Genomic DNA, 6,385 nt, shown 5'->3' with positions numbered 1-6,385 from the left:
AAACAAAAAAGTTGATAGGTGAGGCAAATGTAGCCAATAGAATGATAGAAGTAAGTCTCATTTCTGTGCCAGTGAGAAAGGAAGATAGAAGTAGGTCTCATTTCTGTGCCAGTGAGAAAGGAAGTGTTTTTTTTTTTTTTTTTTTTTTGGTCACACAGGCTTATGATCTGCAGTGCTATAGAGGAAAGCGTATTTGTAAAAACCAATCTGGAGTGAGATAATCTGACACCAGCTTTAATAAGTTCCTGGCTTAGAGCCAAGGGAGCTAAGTACAATGATAAATTCAATGACAATGATTTTTACATTATACTAGGATAAATCACCACTTTGCCACTGATTGGGGGAAATAACAACAAACTTTGTTTCACGATCAAATAAATACTAATGGGAGAGAGGGAAAGAAGAATGTAGTTTAAAACTTAGTGTTTTGTTGATGAAAAAAGCCGAACTGTAAAATATTTGACTAGATTCTGAGCTAAATGTGAGGGCCATGACCCATGACACAGCCTCAGGAGGTCCTGAGAACATGCCCCCAAGGTGATTGGGTTACAGCTTGATTTTATACAATTTAGGGAGACAGAAGGCCAGGTGCGGTGGCTCATGCCTGTAATCCCAGGACTTTGGGAGGCTGAGTAGGCGGGCAGATCACCTGAGGTCAGGAGTTCAAGACCAGCCTGGCCAACGTGGTGAAATCCCATCTCTACTAAAAATACAAAAATTAACTGGGCATGGGGGTGCACACCTGTAATCCCAGCTACTTGTGAGGCTGAGGCAGAAGAATCTCTTGAACCCAGGAGGCAGAGGTTGCAGTCAGCCAAGTTTGTGTCACTGCACTACAGCCTGGGGCACAGAGCAAGACTCCATCTCAAAAAACAAAACAAAACAAAAAACATAAAACTATACTGGATTTTATTAAGAAACTCTTTTTTTTTCCTTAGCATACTTAGGTAAATCACTTTAAATGAAAGCGGCAACAAAAAAAAGCTCCTCTAATTGATAGCTGACCATAGCAATAAAATGCCATATAGCTATTTTAGAAATTACAACCTATTTAAAAATAATTTCAATCTGATTTGCAGGACTTCCAGAGTCAAATCACAACTCAAATCTTAAAGCAATATTTTCTTTCTGCCCATAGTCTACAAGTTGTCCATTTTTGCAATATTCTTTCAAATGATGCAATCAGCGATCCCCAAACATGAAAAATACTCAAAATTTCAACCGATGTTTTATAATTTTCTAAAACTTATTTGAAGTTAAACTACCCTTTTAAAAATATATAATAAATTAGTGGCTCCATATCACTGCTTCAAAAGTCTACCATTAGGTCCGTTGTTTGTTTGACATGGCAAATGTTAATATTACTGAGAGGTTGTTTTCCCCAATAATACACATCAGTTTTTGAACTACTAAAATTTTTCCAGTGCTAGGAGATTTTTTTAACCTAGTACAATTATGTATAAACCGTGATCATAAAAATAAGAATCATAAAAATACCAAAGCTGGGAACACTTGTTCTATTTCATGGAATGAGGTAATGGCAGTTTCAAAAATCAAGAAAGAAAAAAAGAAAATCCTATCAAGGCCTAAATTATAGCATAGAATCTAAAAAATAAGGACTCTTCTGTTACTCTGTGCCATTTTTATCTTTCTTGCGTCAAGATACAGTATTCTTCAAGCAAGTACAAAGATTTTGAATGCTGGTCCACATGCTAGTTTAGAAAATCCTTTCTATTTGCAATCCATTATTTTTGAAAGCTAAGAGCACATACCCCAAGGCATGGCTTGCACAAACGTAAGGAGGAGAAGGAAAGAGTAATTCAGAATAAGTAAATAATCACTTTTTTGATGGCTGCTAATGTGCCAATCATGTATTATAAACATTTTAAACATATTAACACATTGATTCTAATAATAGTACAGGATTATTAAATAGAAGTATTTGTTCCTTGAAAGCACACGACAGCAAAGAAGTCTCAGAAACAGCAGATTTCAATAAACTTCTTATCTCTGCTTGACTAGTTTTCTTTGTTGCTAAATTGATGCTGATTTTTAATCCTTTTTTTTTCTTAGATGTAACCTTTCTTACCCCCCTTGATTTTTATCCTTTAGCTATTCATTTTTTTTCCTTATGAAATTATGTTTTAAGACCTTATTTGATTATAGCTAGAGACCCAAAAGGCCTTAAAGTTCTCCTCAGTTTGCCTGCAGTTTAGACAGGCTTCTTCCTGAGAGTAGACTAGACCTCTGATTTACCTTTTCTTATAACATTTACTGCAGAAAACTTGTCATTGTTAATCCTTTCTCTGCCCCTTTGAGATGTAAATCATTTTAAAACCTCTTTATAGTTTTACAACCCAGGGATGTCTTTCTCAAGGACCTGGGAGCCATTCCTTTGAAATGTAATCATCAAGGAGGATAGTGCCCTACCTCCCAGTCTCAGTGGGAAGGTAGGGTCTTAACTTCACTGGGCACTTTGCCCCAAGTTGTAAAAACTACTTCCTATCATGAAGATAGGAGGAGAAAGTTTACTTTTCCTTCAGGTAAAGCCAATTAGCAAACATAGAAGGCCTAAGATCTTCGCACTCCAGCTCATAAAAATTCTGAAGCTTTCCACCCCGTTGTTTCAGGGGAGTTGAATGCAAACTGAGTTCTGGTCTCTGTCTTCCACTGCAAATAGCCTTGAACAAATTCTTGCTTGCCTGTTTAACTATCTGGTGTAATTTTTTGCTTTGACAACAGCATTTCATAATAAGTTTGCACGTGGTCACTATTTTTAATTTTAAAATCACTTCTGCATGTACAATCTAAAATGCATCTTCTCCATAACTTGTAATCGGGTAAGAAAGTCCTTTAAAGTACTGACTTTTAAATGTTATTTTGCTTGCCCAAGAACACAAATAAAACTATGGCTACTGTTTATAGGTCTCTTCCTACTTCCATAGGTAAGTCTATTGTATACATTAAATTAATTCCCATAACTACCCCCATAATATAGGGGGTAGTTTTCCTGCTTCAGCAGGAAAATTGAGGCCTTAAATGAGGCCATATCTCAGCCATGTTGCAGCAGCAGAGAGATTCTGAGAAGTGTTTTGAGAAAATGATATGCAGACTTTTGCTTTTTATATATCAGTAATCTCAAAGGAGATAGATCAGAATAGTGTTGTCAGTTCTCTTCCATGGAAGGACAATTATAAAACAACAACTGTTATAAAATTGACTTTATAATCTGTTATAAAATTGACTTTATAAAGGAAAAATTACTTTGAAACCTAAAATTAGAAAGGATGTTATTTGAGAGTTAGGATAGCTTTTTAAATTAATTAAATTTAAATTTCTGTAGGAAATCATCTGTCTCATGGTTTTTATTGTCTAATTTGGAAATCATTAATTTAGAATGCATAAGAATATTAAATCTTGGAATGAGAACTAAAGTACTAGAAAGAAAGAAAGTGATGGAATATGGATCATCGTAGGCATCAGTATGAGCATTCAAGACAGGTGGCTTGGTTTACTTACCTATGGAAAAATGAACAATAATTACACAGACCTGAGTTGGGTAGGGTTGAAGTTGTTTCAGTGCTTGGAAAGACCTGAGATCCCCTGTCTAGATCAATATGAATTTTGCACTAATTGAAAAAGGTGATGTCCTCTCAGAAGTCCTAAGCACAGTGGTGCTTGATAAGCCTCTAAGTGAAGAAAAAGGTGGCCCATCCTCCAAGCTGAGGCAGCCCTGGGACAGGGCACATGGCTTGGCTAGGAAAGAACAGGCTGGATCTCAATCTGTACTCCTTGTTTTTGCTGGGTGCTGTTACAAATTTCACAAACTGTGTTTTTCTGTGGAGGCTCTGAGGTCACTGATAGTGTTTACGTTTTGTTCTCTCTAGCTGATTAACGCCTGTGCTCAGCATTCTAGATAGCATAATAGTGTAAATCTGCCCTACATAATTTGTCCATCATGAAGAAATTAGTTTTTAGGGATAAAAAAGGCAAAAGATCCAAAAATTTAGGAGAATAAGGCCTGCTTTTTTCTTTTCTTTTTTTTCTTTTCCTTCGGGTCTTCAGCCTGCCAACTTGCCCTATATGTTTTGGACTGTCTAGCCTCCACAAACATGAGAGCAAATTCCTTAAAATTTATCTCTCACTGTCTTGCTCTCTCTCTCTACACATACACACACGTAAATTATTACATATATGTATATATGTTATGTATGTGTATATATGTTACGTGTGTATATGTTTATATATGTATGTGTGTACATACAGATATATACACACATGATTCATATGTGTATATATATATACAATATACGTGTGTGTGTGTGTATAAGATTCAAATTTAATTTTTAATTAAGTGCCCTGCATTTTATCTGGCTATCCTAGCTTGAAGGAAAGTTACAGGAAGTATAGAACAGACCTACCATGACAGACTGATTTCAATAATGTACCTAATGATGATTAATTTATCAACGTATTTGTATTTTCTTTATGACAAGCAAACAGATGAAAAGCTTATTTTAGTGCAAACTATGCGTGTCCAATGTCATAGATGCCCAATGTCATTGGTCCTAAGGAAAAAGCAACTTAAAATTAAAATCACAATGAGATACAACAACACATTTACTAGCAAGGTTAAAATGAAATGGACTGATCATACCACGTGTTGACAGAGAAACCTGAACTCTCATATATTGCTGGGGGGAACAGAAAATGGTACAAGTTTGGAAAAGTTTTCCGGTTTCTTAATATAGTTAGTAAATGCCTACTATATTATCCAGGCATTTATACAAAAATACGAAATCCTATATATACACAAACTATTAAGCACAAATGGCCATAAAAGCTTTATTGGTAATAACCAAAACGGAAAACAATCCAAATGTCCCTCAGGAGGTAAATGGATGAACAAATATTAGTATATTTGTTAATAAAATACTAATAAGCAGAAAAAAAGAATGAACTGCTGTTTCAACATCAATAAATCTCAAATGATTATCCTGATTGAAAGAAAACAGATTTGAAAAGATTATGCACAGTATAATTTAATTTACACAAAATCCTAGTGACTAATCTATAGTAACAGTGGTTTCCTGTAAAGGGCATGGGTAAGGGGCAAGAAAAAAGAATTATATTTAACAGGAACACTTAGGCAATCAATTTCTCTCTAGGCACTGCTTTCACTGCACCCCAAACCTTTTGAAATGTTAGGTTTTTGTCGCTTATCTTAAAAGAGTTTATAAATTCTCTTGTGATTTTTCAAAATTCTATGATTTATTTAACAGTATTTCCAATGTTTATGGAGCTTTTTAAAGTATCTTCACGTTTTTATTTCTAACTTAATATTATTGTGGTCAGATAGCATAGTCTATAAGATTTCACTTTTTAAAACACATTTGTCCTTATTTGATGCCAAGCCTATCCTCTGTGTTGGTGGATATTAAATGTGAACTTGGAAAATATAATTTATAGTTTTCACTTGTTCAGTGTAATTTTCTATAGGTATCATTTAAGCTGTTTTGGATTATATTGTTCTTTATATTTATTGCTGATTTTTAAAATTGTTTTTATTTCAGTACGTTTTGGTATACAGGTGGTTTTGCTTGCATTAAGAAGTTCTTTACTGGTGACTTCTGAGATTTTAGTGAACCTGCCATCAAAGCAGTGTACACTGTACCCAATACGTAGTGTTTTATCCCTCACTCCTCTCTCAAACTTGCCTTCCGAGTCCCCAAAAATGATTGTATCATTGTTACACCCTTGCATCCTCGTAGCGTAGCTCCCACTTACAAGTGAGAACATACAATATTTAGTTTTCCATTCCTGACTTACTTCACTTAGAATAATGGCCTCCAGCGCCAACCAAGTTGCTGCAAAAGACATTATCTTGTTCCTTTTTATGGCTGAGTAGTATTCAATGTTGTATATATCCCACATATTCTTTCTCCATTTGTTGGTTGCTGGGCACTTAGGTTGGTTACATATCTTCACACCTGAAAATTGTGCTCATATAAACATAAATGTGCATGTGTCTTTTTCATAAAATGACTTCTTTTCCTTTTGGTGGATACCCAGTAGTGGGATTGCTGGAACAATCTACTTTTAGTTGTTTAAGGCATCTCCGTACTGTTTTTCATAGTGGTTATACTAGTTTATATTCCCACCGGCAGTGCAAAAGTGTTCCCTTTTCAGCACATCCATGCCAACATCTATTTTTTTTTTTAATTTTTAAATTACAGCCATCCTTGAAGAAGTAAGGTGGTATCTCATTGTGATTTTAATTTCATTGCTGAAATTAAAATTAAAATTTTTAAAATCTCCATCTATTAATGTAGATTTAGTTTTTTTAACTGCAGACCTTCCAGTTTTATTTCATAAATTCTGAAAT

This window comes from Pongo abelii, chromosome 17 (genome assembly GCF_028885655.2).
Source record: "Pongo abelii isolate AG06213 chromosome 17, NHGRI_mPonAbe1-v2.0_pri, whole genome shotgun sequence".
NCBI lineage: Eukaryota > Metazoa > Chordata > Mammalia > Primates > Hominidae > Pongo > Pongo abelii.
Note: the sequence above shows the minus strand (reverse complement) of the source record.